Genomic DNA, 16,460 nt, shown 5'->3' on the forward strand with positions numbered 1-16,460 from the left:
CCTTATCCTCTTGCCTTTTCAAAATCAAAAGTGATGATACCTGTGACAGTAATACAGTACGAAATGTGCACATCAACATGTGCCTCCTACAAATTAAGACTTGTTTTTTTGATACACTGTGGTTAAATTCGTAATAATAGCTTCGTAGTCCTGTTGTTTTAGCAGCATTTTTTTTTTTTGCAGAATTTTTTTTTTTCGCCCTCTCGCATTAGTTTTGGGGTCTTCAGAGGATGTCATCCATAAAATTAAATCAGTGTGGCCTTATTGTTCGTATATTATTGTTCGTATATTGTTGTGAGCTTTGTTAGTGAGTGCATGTTTTCTTTGTGTAACCATTTTAATTCCTTCCGAGGAGTTTTAAGCGTTCTTTAATCAATTGAAATTCATACGCGGAAATACATTTGTTTTGTTTTTGCATTATGAATTCAATTTTATCGCGTCGTATTCCATCTAGGACTAAGGCTCTCGATATTGGCAGACTATCACTCATTGATATTTCACATTCACTTTAATAATTCGTTGTTTACATTTATCGTTACTGTTCAGTGGCAACAGTCAGTCGTCAGCCAGTTACCAGTCACCGAAATATGCGGCACCGACAGGACAGTAGTTGTCTATTGAGCGACTGCCCAAACCAACCGTAGACTGACATGTTTTTGAAGTTTGAATCGTGTGTGTTAATTTTGGTGTTTGAGATGAGAATATTCTGTTTTTGCTTTTTATATTGTCAAGTTACTGATTGTTGATCTAAATGTTATTTTTATTGTCTACCATCACATGTACATATTATTTATTCACCGATCCATGTGCTTTTACATGGGTTGGTGGGGACAGTTTTAGGTGGCTTGCAGCTGCAGTTTAAATTCTGTATTCAAACCAAAAAAGTCAAAGCTGAATAAATGAACTGGCAAGCCAGAGTATGATGTTGTTGCCTGGTAACATTATTATGAAAAATATAATATTGCTTTTAAGGCACAATGCTTTTTTTGGACTATATTTTCCTATTCAATTTGTGTTTAAATCCTACATTGTTATTAATAGATGGTTTTAATGATGGCCTCATCACATCACTGGAACATGCTGTCTCAGTTTTAATGAAAATAAACTAATCTTACTTTTTAATTTATTTTTTTCAGACAATATATATTCAGCAATAAAGCATATGGCATACTGCTAAGATTCTTACCAAGAAAATTATCAAAGTAGGTAGTCTAGTACAAATTTCTGTCTGTCTGACCGTGAGTGTTTGCCAAATCTCGTTCAACCACTATCTTTTGAGTTGCAGGATGATTGGCATGAAACTTGAAGCGCAGCTGCTATATCATGATCACATGGCTTAATTAGATGTTAGTACCAATCTATGCATGTTAATTAGCTAATTTACATAGTTTTACTAATCAATCAGTTTTCACAAGGGCAGTCCATGTTTGTGTCTGTGTATGCGTGCATCTATATCTATATATAGCCATATCTCCAACATGCTTAGACAGAACTTTACACATATATTATACTAGTATCGAACAATTATGTTAGATCCAATTCTAATTAGGTGATTACTATAAAAAATTGACAGATATATTTATATGCTATGATCTTCCAACCACATGCTGTAATCTCCATCCTCCCATCTTATACTGTGATCTGCCCTATCTATGTGATGATATCCTCATCCTACCAATAATACAAACAGGGACTATGTCATCGACAATGACTTGTGTTCAATAATGGTTTAATGTGCATGGTAATACTTTGTTTCAATGACTTCTCCTGGACAATAGTTCTCCTTTTTGTGCCCTGAAATGGAAATGCATCCAAATAAAGACAGAAATTGCAGACAGTTTTATAATTGTTTTCATTACAGGGTATATTACTTCAAGCTGTCAATGGACACGAGTGGACCTAGACATGAGTGCCAACAGAAGAAGCTAGTGGTGATGGAGAGTGGTTGCAGAGAGGAACCAAGGCATATTGTGTTTGAAGAAGATACCTTTCTACTTGAATGCAAGGTGAGTTTAACAATCAAGATATTTTGAACAGGTCTATATGTTATTAAAAGGAAATTGTATTGATGATGAAACTATAAAATCACTTTTTTTTTACTACATTTACAGGGAGATAGGTGAGCTCGAAACATTTCAACAGCAGATATTGCAATATGCCAGTAAATGGTTAGCATGTATTCACCCTCCCAGTTTATAGAGCAAGAAACCCTCTTGCAGCAATCGTCCACAATGTGCATTACAATAGAGAAATCAAGAGAAAACAGAATGGTGAGTACAAAATTAAATTTATATGTCCCCGTCGAACTTGGTCCTAAACTGCACGTCACTTTTTTAACTCCGCTGTTGACAAAGTCAACTACGTGGAGCTCTTTATATTACTGATTGTCTGGCGTCTGTAGCCTGTCGTCAACATTTTACATTTTTGCCTTGCCCGTAGTGTAGTGTAATATGACTCAAGTAATTTGTACCCTATCAGTTTCAAATTTATATATGTTATAAACAAAAGTGTAAGGATAACAAAGTTCAATATTGGTGCACTTTACATGCATAATTATGGAGTAATTATTGTAGTGCACAAACAAATTCCAAGTTCTGCAGGTCCCGTAAATCATCTAATTAATGGCTGACACAGTGAATAGATTACACCAGGAAGTCATCCTCTCGCCAATGCGTCCTTCCACACTAATTGAACAAAAGTCTGTTTTCTGAATCACGACTCTTTATTCCATATAAAGAATGTAGAATGAGGATTAACTGAAACAATAATAAATACATATATAATAATAAAATAAAGTAAATGTAGAATGTCTCTTCCAAGTAACATAATATCCATATGCATGCATGGACAAGCGTAAGTTCCATAAATAGCTCTGAAAAATACAGTACAACTATTACACAATGGTTTTACTGAAACCAACAAAGTTTTTTAACATAAAACTATGTAAAATAAATGAATAAGTATCATCAAACTTAATTAAATCTACACTGAAGTCTTGGTTGTTCTGGCTATAGTTTTCACTTGAAATCAATAAATGGAGCAGTAAACAGTAGTTTTTTTCACGTTAGAGATCTCGGCATATGCTGAGACTTGGGACAGAGTTGGCACTTGATCTCGATCCTGATAGATGCTTGGGACTTAAACTCTGAACGTGCCGAGATTTGCTGCCTGAATGCTCGGCACGAGCCGCAATCACGCCCTCAGTGGTAAATTTAGGAGAACATATACTAGTAAATCTGCATTCCTGTCATCGTCATTTCATACTACCGTAAAATCTGTATTAGAAGCTGCATCCCCAATAGAAGCCGCACCCATTCTTTTTGAACAATCGAGACCCAAAAATTCACCAGGTCGCATATGTTTAGATGCTCTTATAGAAGCCGCATCTCCTCTGTTGCATTGTACCATTTTAATAGAAGCCGCAGCTTTTAATACAGATTTTACAGTAGTATGAAATGACGATGACAGGAATGCAGATTTACTAGTATATGGTCAGATGCTGTAGTAATGAATGAAATGAATGCAATACCGTCGTCAGTGACATATATTTTTGTGCTTCTGCAACCGCTATTTTCTTGCAATGCTACATTGATTTGGACAAATAGTTGTTTTTCGGTTCTTCTTTGTCGTTCATGTGCACGATGACTCGTAATAAATACCACAACAATAAATGGATATAATTTCAGTAGAGCAATTATTATTACAAGTAACCTGTAGAATGCTGTGTGGGTAATATTTTTATATTGAATTTTGTTGCATTTGCAGCAAATAGTTACCAAACAATGAGAAATCTATAGGATTGGATATACCTCTCAGCTGGCTTCACATGCATAGTTCAAGACTGCCTAATCGGTGCTTATACCAGGATTTAGTTACAGCACCTAGACGGTCTGTGACAGCTTCATGTCCCGAGTAATCTCAAGAAATTGACATTACAATAGAAAATAAAAGACTGACACTCTCATGCAATTAATAGCAAGTGAGATTCCAGGGATTGAAACATAGATTTTAAAGTCACTGATGTAGGCAATGAATAACTTCAAGTTGGCATAAAGACGAGGTAGTTTATTTAACCAGTGATGAACTAGAAGCTGAAATTATAATTAAGTTCATTGTCATATAATTTGTTTATTTCAAATTTTCCTGAAGTCAAATAGAATACATTGGTGAATGGAAGTTTTGGGGGTGTAGTTTACACTGTGTATGGAGTGGTATGGTTGGGTGTCATATAATTTGTTCATTTCCAACTCTCATGAAGTCACATAGAATTTCACTTAATTTATTTTCGTGTTCAAGCATTAACGTGTGAATCCAATTTTCACTGTGTTGTGTCAAGTCTCAATATGAGGGAAATGGCATGTTCACTGGAATTTATTTTAGCGGGAAAATGTTTACAGTGAAAATGAAGTATTTCACATTATTGCATATGTACTGCAGTTTATTTTAATTCGTCCCTGAAATCAAAATCGGTATTTTCACACCAAATATGCAAATGAGGTATGAGAGCAAACAAAGTTGTCTTTTCAAGAGTAGCGTTTTTCGAGACATAGCAGAGATAAACTATATTTAGAAGTACGATATTTTACCCTTGGGTACATGAATATACTTGCCGAGTGAAATAAAATTTGAACAAATGCCAAATGAACCATACCCTACATTTCTATGATTAAAAGGCACGGACGTAGCTCATTCTAGTCAGCTTGAGTGTGGGCAACAATTTACTGTTTTTTATGTCTATTTTCATTACCGAGAAAATGGACCCCAACGTTGGGGTAACTTTTCCCCAGCGACGACTTTTAACTCATCTGAGATTTTTTTTGGCTTGGCTAATTTTGTTCATACATGACAGGCAGGTCATAATGTCACAAATTGCAAAAACAATCCTGGCCCACAGTTACCATGGCAACAGCCAAAAACTGATTTTGAATACTTTTGCCCCAAATTTATTACCTCCTACCAGTCTTGTAATAGCACTAGTGTTTAAATGAGCATGCCATTTATGTTGGCTACGTTGCACACCGGCATCAACATTGTTACACTGTATCAACGTAACGCAACTTTGAATGAAATGTGAATGCTGCCTCCAATCTAGAAAATACTATCGAAACACAGTTGGAAATAATATATTTAACAGCAGAATACGTCCTAGCGATAAAATAAAAAAGTGACTTCTAAAGACTGAATGTTTTTTGTGAACTTCGTATACGGTGTCCGGTTTTAGTTATAAACCAACGTTAGCTTCACATTCACGTCCTGCCAACAGACGAAAACATGTTGCTTGTTTACTTAGCGGCTTGTTTTCATTGGCAACCGGACTACTTTTATTTTGTATACAAATTTTCGTCTGCTATTTTTATCCAGTTCAAATCGTTCAGCAACATTTTTGGCATATTAAGTGTACATCACATGGAATACTACAATTGAGAGAACTTGATGTATGTTGAGTTTTATAAACCCTGGAGGGCTTTTAGAAGACCTTCCCCCCCCCCCCCCTGCAGTAAAATTAGCGATTGCCATGGAGGCGCAACCATGCACACAACACACTGAATTTCGGAACAAATCGTGCATTATTTACAGTTGCAGAATACCACAGAAATATCAGACGAAACATGGAAACACTACATTTTGTATTTCGGCTTGAGCCCTCTCTATTGCAATTCCAGGAATTAACCCCATATGTGCATCCATTTTCCACCTTGGTATCACCCACCCCTGAAAACAAACTCTTAATACCACGCTGAAGCGTTTGGTAATAATCATATGTGTATTGTTTTCCATGTTGGGCCAAATAACAGATCGACGATTAAGGGCATGATTTCGGCATGAGCTGAGTCTGTCCTAAGTCGGTCCCGAATAACGTGAACGCAACTGCTGTAATCTCTCTGCAAACACAAAGGATTAAAAATTTCGACACGTGCCGAGATCCTGTAATGTGATCGTAGTAAGTGTATGCTATATTTACACCATACTGGCACTAAAATTAAACCGTAAAAAGAACATGTGTGAAATCACTAAACACTCACCGTGTTTGTAAACTTTCCTAGGCAATCAATTCCCAGTGAAAAGGTTTGCAATAGCAAGATATTGATGGATCTCAAAGGCGTACATCTGTACCGTACAGTTGGCCGAGTCACACTGCCAACCCAACTGTTTTTAATCTCAGATAAGAACTGACCTTGACACTATGAATAATTTTAACCAATAACTCTGGGTGGTGCTATTCATCACATGGTTTTGTCCAAGCCAATAACTCTGGGTGGTGCTGTTCATCACATGGTTTTGTCCAAGCCAATAACTCTTGGTGGTGCTATTCACCACATGGTTTTGTCCAAGCCAAATAACTCTGGGTGGCGTTATTCACCACATGGTTTTGTCCAAGCCAATAACTCTGGGTGGTGCTGTTCATCACATGGTTTTGTCCAAGCCAATAACTCTGGGTGGCGTTATTCACCACATGGTTTTGTCCAAGCCAATAACTCTGGGTGGTGCTATTCACCACATGGTTTTGTCCAAGCCAATAACTCTGGGTGGTGCTATTCATCACATGGTTTTGTCCAAGCCAATAACTCTGGGTGGCGCTATTCACCACATGGTTTTGTCCAAGCCAATAACTCTAGGTGGCGCTATTCAACACATGGTTTTGTCCAAGCCAATAACTCTGGGTGGTGCTATTCAACACATGGTTTTGTCCAAGCCAATAACTCTGGGTGGTGCTATTCAACACATGGTTTTGTCCAAGCCAATAACTCTGGGTGGCGCTATTCAACACATGGTTTTGTCCAAGCCAATAACTCTGGGTGGCGCTATTCACCACATGTTTTTGTCCAAGCCAATAACTCTAGGTGGCGCTATTCAACACATGGTTTTGTCCAAGCCAATAACTCTGGGTGGCGCTATTCAACACATGGTTTTGTCCAAGCCAATAACTCTGGGTGGTGCTATTCATCACATGGTTTTGTCCAAGCCAATAACTCTAGGTGGTGCTATTCCCCACATGGTTTTGTCCAAGCCAATAACTCTGGGTGGCGCCATTCACCACATGGTTTTGTCCAAGCCAATAACTCTGGGTGGTGCTATTCACCACATGGTTTTGTCCAAGCCAATAACTCTGGGTGGCGCTATTCATCACATGGTTTTGTCCAAGCCAATAACTCTGGGTGGCGCTATTCAACACATGGTTTTGTCCAAGCCAATAACTCTGGGTGGTGCTATTCATCACATGGTTTTGTCCAAGCCAATAACTCTAGGTGGTGCTATTCATCACATGGTTTTGTCCAAGCCAATTACTCTTGGTGGCGCTATTCACCACATGGGTTTTGTCCAAGCCAATAACTCTGGGTGGCGCTATTCTCCACATGGTTTTGTCCAAGCCAATAACTCTGGGTGGCGCTATTCCCCACATGGTTTTGTCCAAGCCAATAACTCTGGGTGGCGCTATTTACCACATGGTTTTGTCCAAGCCAATAACTCTGGGTGGTGCTATTCTCCACATGGTTTTGTCCAAGCCAATAACTCTGGGTGGTGCTATTCTCCACATGGTTTTGTCCAAGCCAATAACTCTGGGTGGCGCTATTCCCCACATGGTTTTGTCCAAGCCAATAACTCTGGGTGGCGCTATTTACCACATGGTTTTGTCCAAGCCAATAACTCTTGGTGGCGCTATTCACCACATGGTTTTGCCCAAGCCAATAACTCTGGGTCGCCCTATTCACCACATGGTTTTGTCCAAGCCAATTACTCTTGGTGGCGCTATTCACCACATGGGTTTTGTCCAAGCCAATAACTCTGGGTGGCGCTATTCACCACATGGTTTTGTCCAAGCCAATAACTCTTGGTGGCATATTGAAGATAATATTTGGTAATCGTAGTCCTAAATAACTATTAAAAATAGCTAGACGTTTCGAGCAATGGCTCTTTATCGATAGCATAGAAGCAAGTGTGATAACGTACAGGTAGAACATAGGAACGTAAGAACGCGCATGAACTATAAGTTAGAATCACAAAAAATTCCACAATAGAACAAATAACGCGCCTTAGGTAGTGAGCTCAACAAATGAGTTGAACTGTTTGTTAATACCATGGGGTTCTTTAGTTCCAAGGCGAAATATAGTTTCCTCCTCGACACGCCTGAGCTGATTTTCGTTGCCATTGACAACACATACACCAGAAATAGACATATCTGTAATATTATGTCCACTAGAATTAAAATGAAGTGAAACCGGATAATAACGATTTTTCTGTCTAGTTTGCCGTAGATGCTCAGCAAACCGATCACCCAGTCGACGAACTGTAGAACCAATATAAAGTTTCCCGCATCTAATACATGAAATGCAATATACAACATTCATAGTGATACAACTGAACGGATATTTGACCTCAACATCTCCCTTGGGACCAAATATACGATTAGTGTCTGTAATAAAAGGGCAAGTATTACACCTAGGACGATTACACGGGACAGAACCATATTTCTCAGGGTCTCCCCTTTCACCCGTATGCACCAATAACCTCCTTAAATTAGTGTCACGGCGCCAGGCAGTAGTAGGCATTAGTGGAAACGTAGAACTTGTCTCCTCACTGGTCTGTAAAATGTGAAAATGTTTGTACATAATGTTTTTAATCCTGACATTTAAAGGATGGTACGTAAGTGCCAAAATTACACGATCCTGATTGTCACGGGAAACCGTAGAACCAATACAATCAGTTCTTGACATTGACACAACCTTGGCCAATGCTTTCCCAGTGACATTACGAGGATAACCCCGTTTTCTGAAATAATCACATAAAATCCTCGCCTGGTTACGGAAATCAGTATCATCGCTGCAAATACGACGTACCCGGAGTAACTGCGAGTAAGGTATGGAGTCCTTCATTCTAGTAGGATGTGATGATTCATACTGTAAATAACAATGTGAATCAGTAGGTTTTGTGTAGATAGATGTAGAAATGCGATTACCATCTACCTTAGTAGAAATATCGAGAAATGGTAGTGTTATTTCTGATATCTCATGTGTGGCGCTATTCACCACATGGTTTTGTCCAAGCCAATAACTCTGGGTGGTGCCATTCACCACATTGTTTTGTCCAAGCCAATAACTCTGGGTGGCGCCATTCACCACATGATTTTGTCCAAGCCAATAACTCTGGGTGGCGCTATTCACCACATGGTTTTGTCCAAGCCAATAACTTTTGGTGGCGCTATTCACTACATCGTTTTGTCCAAGCCAATAACTCTGCGTGGCGCTATTTACCACATGGTTTTGTCCATGCCAATAACTCTGGGTGGCGCTATTCACCACATGGTTTTGTCCAAGCCAATAACTCTGGGTGGCGCTATTCTCCACTAGTTTTGTCCAAGCCGATAACTCTTGGTGGCGCAATTCACCACATGGTTTTGTCTAAGTGTGCAATGAATATAATATAGCATAGCATGCAGTAAATACAAAGAATGTAAAAGCAATTAAATACACAAAATGTTGATTTGGCCTTAACAATTATTTTTTTCAGTTAAACCAGTGCCATCTTAAGTTCATTATTGAAAAATGCCTTTGTTTTTACTCTAGTTAATATTTGACCTTTGTGTGAAGTCACTGTATGGTAATTAGATCTGTTCAAAGTTTATTTTCAAACACATTTACACTTGTCCTTTATTTGTATTGGTACTATCATCATTTTTTTTAGATTACTTAGTTATTTTTTTAAACATTATAACGTTATTAGTCTCTGTTCGGACGCAGTCCGAAAACGAGGACTTATGTTTTGACCTCTGTGCATGCGCTGTGCGTCGTGCGCTTGTGTTTGTGTTCGAACTTGTATCTTAGAAATATCGGACCAATCACAATAAAACTTCACACATACTTCATACATGATATTATACATATGCACATCAATTTGTTTCACGATTCAAGATGCCAAATGGCGGCCATTTTTGTACTAAAAAATCAAGCATTTCTCTACTGTTTACAAATGGATTTTGTTCAAACTTTTTTTTTTTTTTTTTTTATTATTATATGATATTAAAACAGTACAAATACAAAATAACATAACAACGTAAAAATTAAAATGAAAAAACAAAACAATTTAGAGTAACTCCATTGAGTCAAACAGTGGGTCCCATGTACTTTTGAATCCATGTAGAGAATCTTTCTGTATGGACTTGGAATACTCAATATTAAAGGTTAAAATCAAAGTATTTTTCCATGCCTGTATACTTGGCTGCACCTGTTTCCATTTACACCGCATAATATACAATTTCGTAAAAAGTATCAGAAAATTTAAAAGGCAGAGATGATTTCTGTTTGAATTTAAAGGTATGCCCAAAATTATATCTTTCTGAGAAAATTTTATGTAAATATTGCCGTTTACCTCTAAATAATTTTCAACCTGTGTCCAAAGCTCAAGCACATGGGGGCATTCAAAAAACAAATGATGACATCTTTCTACAAACAGACCACAAAAAGAACATCTTTCATCCTCTACCAAATTTCTTAAATGCAAGTATCTGTTAGTTGGTGTAATTCTATGTAATAACCGAAATTGAACATTTCTCATTGATACATCGTCTGTAGTTTTATATGGCAGAATGAAAATATTTTGAAATTCTTCATTTTGCAAAGAAAAGAACTTGCTCCACTTTTTTACAGCAGTAAGTGGTTTTGTTTTTAGTCCTAATTGACGAATGTAGTAACTATAAATAGTTTTAGATATTTTCTTATTGCCATTGGGAATATAACAGACATTCGTCGTGCATTTTGTCTGTTTATTTTTTTTTAGTTTTGTTTTCCAATTTTTCGGGATTGCAGCAATTAAAGATTGATATTGAAGAAACTTTGGTGTAATATTCCATTTTTGGCCAAATACATTCAATGACATAATATTTTTACTTTCATCCAATAAATCCCCAATTACATCAATTCCTTTGTGATGCCAATTCTTATACATTACAGTGTTATTTCCTACCAATATTGCTGGGTTATACCAAAGTGGTTGATTTACAATATAATCTGCTTCTGTTTTGGTAATACAAATTTCTTCCCATACAGTAAATACATCTTTCCAAAATGGATCATCACTCAATACTGTATGTCTAATATAACATATTTGTTCTTCCCCCATACGCTTGAGCAAGTGATGTTTAAATTTTAGTTGACTATTAAATAGTTGTTTCCATGTATAAAAGTCATCACTGAGTAGTTTATAAATCCAGGATGATTTCATAGATTTCATAAATGATAATAAATGGGTCAATTTCAAGCCACCCTCTTTGTATTCTAAGCACATTCTTTTTCTATTAATTTTATCATAATTAGAGTTCCAAATAAAATTGTAAATTATTTTTTCCAGGTCTTTGATGATATTAGCCGGCATGTTTGGAAGAACTGTCAACAAATGAACCAGCTTTGAAATTGCTAATGTTTTTACCACTGTAACTTTTCCTATGAGTGTCAAGTGCCTCTTTTCCCATGACTTAAACAACCTTTTAATATCATTGATAGCGGGAATATAATTAAGGTCACACAGTAGATTTAGATTCACATCAAATGTGACCCCCAGTACTTGAAATGGATTGTTCGTCCAATTTAAACCTCTGTCTGTTAAAAACTTATCGAGGCAATGTCGTTTACTCCCTATCCAAATAACACTAGTTTTTTCATAATTAGGGCGAAGTCCTGAACAGATAGAGAACTTATCTAAGGTATTGAGCACTTCCCTCAGGGACCATTCAGTTCCATCTAAAAATAAAAAGGCATCATCTGCATATTGCCCAAGCAAATATTCATTTTTTAACAGGGTAATCCCTTTTACTTTTTCGTTATTTCTAAGGTAGATTGCTAAAGTTTCAATGGCAAGGATAAATAGGTATGGTGACAATGGGTCACCTTGTCTGACTCCCCTATGAACTTGAAAAAAGTCAGTAAAATGTCCATTATTAATTACACAGCTGGTAACATTAGCATATATAGTTGATACCCATTTACGGAAAGTTGGCCCGAAATTAAAACTGATCATTGCCTTTTGAATAAAATCCCATTCTAGACTATCAAAAGCCTTTTCAAAGTCTAAGAGAAGTAACATGCCGGGAATGTTTTGTTGGTTTGCAAGAAACAGCACATCATAAATTAGTCTGGTATTATCATTGATACTTCTGCCCTTCATAAATCCCTTTTGGTTCTCATTAATAATTGATGGTAATATTAATTTCATTCTATTTGCCAAACACGCTGAGCCAATCTTATAATCCGTGTTCAGTAAAGATATCGGACGCCAGTTTTTCAAAAAGAATCTGTTCTTGTTTGGTTTAGGCAGACAAGTTATAATGGCCTGTTTCTGTGTTGTACTTAATTCTCCCTTTTCATAAGATTCATTTAGACTCATTAAAAGGTAAGGTGAAATATCTCTCCAAAAGAATTTGTAAAATTCACTGGGGAAACCGTCTGAACCAGGTGTTTTTCCATTGACCATATTTTTCAAAGCATTGGCACATTCTTGTAATGTAAGCTTTCCCTCTAACGAATTTCTTTCCTCCGTTGATAATTTTGGTATATTTGTTTTTAGAAATGAACAATTTTGATCAGAAATATCCCCGACCGTTTGATTGGCTGATTTATACAAGTTTTTGTAAAATTGTTTCATTTCTTTCAAAATTTTTCCTTGATCTAAAATTTCAGAACCATCTTCTTTAACCAGTTTTCCAATCGTTTTATTTACATACTGTCTTTTTTCCAGTGTACAAAAATATTTAGACGGTTTCTCCCCATAAAGAGAGTCATTTACCTTTGACCTTATCATAGCGCCCTTCAACACTTGAGAGCGCATTTGTTCCAGTTCGGACTGTTTATTTTCCAGTTCTATCAGTTGTTCCTTTTGAATGTTTTTATTAATTTGTTGTATTTTAAGGTCAATTTCCTGTTCCAATAAATATTGTTTTTTATTATTTTCTCGTTTCCTATGACTGGAATACATTATAGTTTTGCCTCTGATATTTAGTTTTAAAACCGAGAAAAATAACTGGCTGGAAATAGAAAACTCCTCCGTATCTGGAACTTCTGCGCTTTCATCAATTGGACTGCTATTCACCATATAATCATTTACCGTTTCCTCTATAGTTTTTTTGACAATATTAATGTATTCTTTATCCTTAAGAAGGTCTACATTAAATTTCCAGAAACCCTTTCCTCGTTTTTCCCCATTCTGGTTAATAGTAACCGAAATTAAACTATGATCAGTCTTGTAGCCTGGTTTTATATCTGCATTTGTAATATTAGATGCAATGTCGGATGTGGTAAGAAAATAATCTAGTCTACTTTGTTTAGGCGGATTCTTTTTTCTCCATGTAAATGCTCTATCATTTGGGTGCAGTTCTCTCCAAATATCCAAAAGAAAGTATTCGTCTGCTATTTTATCAACTTTTTCTTTTGCTAATGGGTTGTTTTTCATTGAATAACCCATCAAGTCTTTTTTGTAATCTCTTACCACATTCCAATCACCACAAAATAAACATGTTGGTATAGCAAAGTCACCTAAGTACGAGGTCACATTGTCAAAAAAGTCGGGTGTGTCATCATTGGGTGCATACAGATTTACTAGGCATATACGCTTTTCTTGAATGGTCAAATCAATAATGATGTAACGACCACGTGGATCTGTTATTGTTTTATTCACAGTATATTCAAAATTTTGCCTGAATAAAACTGCCACGCCTACACTGTTACTGGAGTATGCAGTAAAGAAAGACATTCCCGACCACTCACATTGCCATCTGTTTACTACTCCTTCTGAGCAATGGGTTTCTTGCAAACAATAAGTATCACAGTTCTTGTCACATAACCAATTAAATACATCTTTTCTTTTTTTAGTATCCATGAGACCTCGTACATTCATGCTACATATTTTATAACTACCCATAATATATTTCCAGTTTGAGAATTACCTGATATACCGTACTGTAATACTGAATGATCTTAACTACTATTATTTTGACAATAGCACGTCCTTTTCTTTGGACCCTAATTAAGTATTCAAAAGTAATGACATAACATAAACAATGGATACTCTGAAAAATATTCGGTGTTAATAAATGGACAAAAATAAACATGTACACTAATAAAATACAAAAAATCTGCGCCATAGTTTTCCCAACCAAAAAATATGTATAAAGACAGAACATTTAACTTCAGTAGCTAAACTGGAGAAAACTATTATTCTGCAGTGTTCAACATCGAGAATTTTTGAGCACGGCTGTCTCGCGTCTTCTTTATGTAGGTTGTTCCGAGATTTGTCCAAGCGGTGTACCATTTTCTTGATTTAACAAATTCTCTGGCATTGCGAAAGATACTGGCGTTATACTTAGTTAAGCTTTCATTAATATAGATGAACTTTGATTGAGAACTAATCCCCAAATCTTCCGTTGATTTTCGCCTCAGGTGGGTTCTCTTTGCATACACACAGCTGGCTAGGTAACACGATTTAAATTTCACAATAACAACTGGAATCCCTTGGCTTTTGCGTGAAATCGGATGACAGGTGTCAATATCGCGTTCTAAAACTTCTACGCCAATTGATTCACAAATACTTATTATCTTTTTCATAATATAAAGATTACTGATATCTTCTAAATAAACACCGTGGAATTCCAAACAATACTTTCTGGAATATTGTTCCAAGTAGTTTATTTCCATTTTCAACGTATCATTCTCTTCTCTAAGATTAACTGCCTCGGTCTCTAATCTTTCTATTCTGTCGCCTTGACCCGTGACTATTTCATCAATGCTTGTAATACTTTTAGATATATCATTTATTTCTTGCTTTAATTCAGATGAGACCACATCGATTTTTTCCGAAAGCTTCGTGAAAAGCGACTCTAGTGTCATCGAACTTGCCTTTGTATTGTCTTTGTCCACACTGGTATCCGCCATCTTGCCACGTTTCTCGTTTGGACTGCACTCACTGCTTGTAGACATTGGTGTCCTGTTTTGCCGACCGCGCTTCTTTACCATTTATTGGTTCACCGTATTGAATATAATAGTATTTCGCACTGCTTTAGTTATGATTTAAATCAATCTTCTTCTCCACACTACCGAAGTTTTGTAATATTTACGGAGCTGCCATCAGACACGTCCGCTTCTCAGCCAGACATGCGCAAATCTCAAACTTAGTATATACATTGGACATATAGGATCTTGATGCACATCATTTTGTTTTTCAGATAGGATTCAGAATGGCCAGATGGCGGCCATTTTCTTTTACCTAATGTGGTTCTAGTGTCATATCTCTGACTTGCTTTGACTGAATATGTTCAAATTTCTAATATTCATTATACATCATGTCATAGATATACATATATATTGGTTTGATGATCCTATTAAAAATGACCGATTGGTGGCCATTTTTGTACTAAAAAATCATCAAATATTAAGCATTTATGGATGGATTTTATTCAAACTTGGTACATACATTAGACATTACGGGTTCCTGATGATTTTATTTTTCAATGACTGGTGGCCATTTTGTTTAAATAAATGCACTTCTAGAGCCATATCTTTAATATGCTTTGACTTATTATGTTAAAATTTTATATATTCTTTTTACATTGTGTTATAGATATATAGATGTATTGAAAATGGCCGACTGGTGGCCATTTTGTGTTAATTAATGCTGTTCTACAGCAGTATTGCTCAATATGGACAAGTACTTGTTTGACAAGCAGATAAGAGATATCAATCATTTTAATGTTAAAAAATCATCATAATTAAGCATCATCTTCTGGATCCATACTCCTTAAATGTTTATGTTCCAATTATATTACTTTAAACAAAACGATATACATGTATCTTACATTTGATAACTAACGAGGACTGTGCTATGCATGGCTTGTACGCTGAAATTACTAAGGAAATCCCCACCTTTCTTTCTGAAAACAATATCAACAAGTTTATTGTCCTTATTAATACTAACCATCCTAAACTAATTACTAATGTGACACATTATCTGAAACTACATTTAATTTTTACTGCCTAATCTCATGTTTTGTTTTTTTACTTACCTTTTTACCTTACCTTTTATTACTTGCAGCCAAAAATAAATTTGTAATTTCGTTACGGTTCAATAAAACTGTATTATTATTATTATTATAAGATAGTATTCTACTGTAAGCAGTTGTACTAGTTCTCATTGTTCAGTAAAGTTGCTACTGTACATATACAATAAGTTATATCCTAGAGTTCACATATAATAATTATACTATAAGTTGCTATAAAGCATATTCAGTATTCTTCATTGCACACTGAGAGTTACAAACTAAGTGCAATAAGTTATTACTGTATAATAAGTCCCATAATAAGATAATTATACTATAAGATGGCATATATAGTAATTGTTATTGTATACTGAACAGTTTTTCATAATTTCCAGACTATCAAGTTAACTTTGCACAATTATATAAGTGTTATTTTAATATTATC

The 16,460-nt window shown here is 35.9% G+C and overlaps 1 long non-coding RNA gene across 1 annotated transcript in view; it reads left to right on the forward strand.

Annotated features, from left to right (window-relative positions):
• Positions 1-1,061: 1,061 nt before the first annotated feature.
• The window catches only part of LOC146742824 (uncharacterized), a 39,604-nt gene continuing 24,205 nt past the window's right edge, over positions 1,062-16,460 (forward strand). Inside the window, exons 1-3 of the long non-coding RNA XR_014929399.1 lie at positions 1,062-1,202; positions 1,862-2,006; positions 2,112-2,270. This is a non-coding gene — a long non-coding RNA (uncharacterized LOC146742824). The remainder of the gene's footprint in view (positions 1,203-1,861; positions 2,007-2,111; positions 2,271-16,460) is intronic.

Source organism: Saccoglossus kowalevskii, chromosome 5, assembly GCF_978046115.1.
Source record: "Saccoglossus kowalevskii chromosome 5, keSacKowa6.1, whole genome shotgun sequence".
Taxonomy (NCBI): domain Eukaryota; kingdom Metazoa; phylum Hemichordata; class Enteropneusta; family Harrimaniidae; genus Saccoglossus; species Saccoglossus kowalevskii.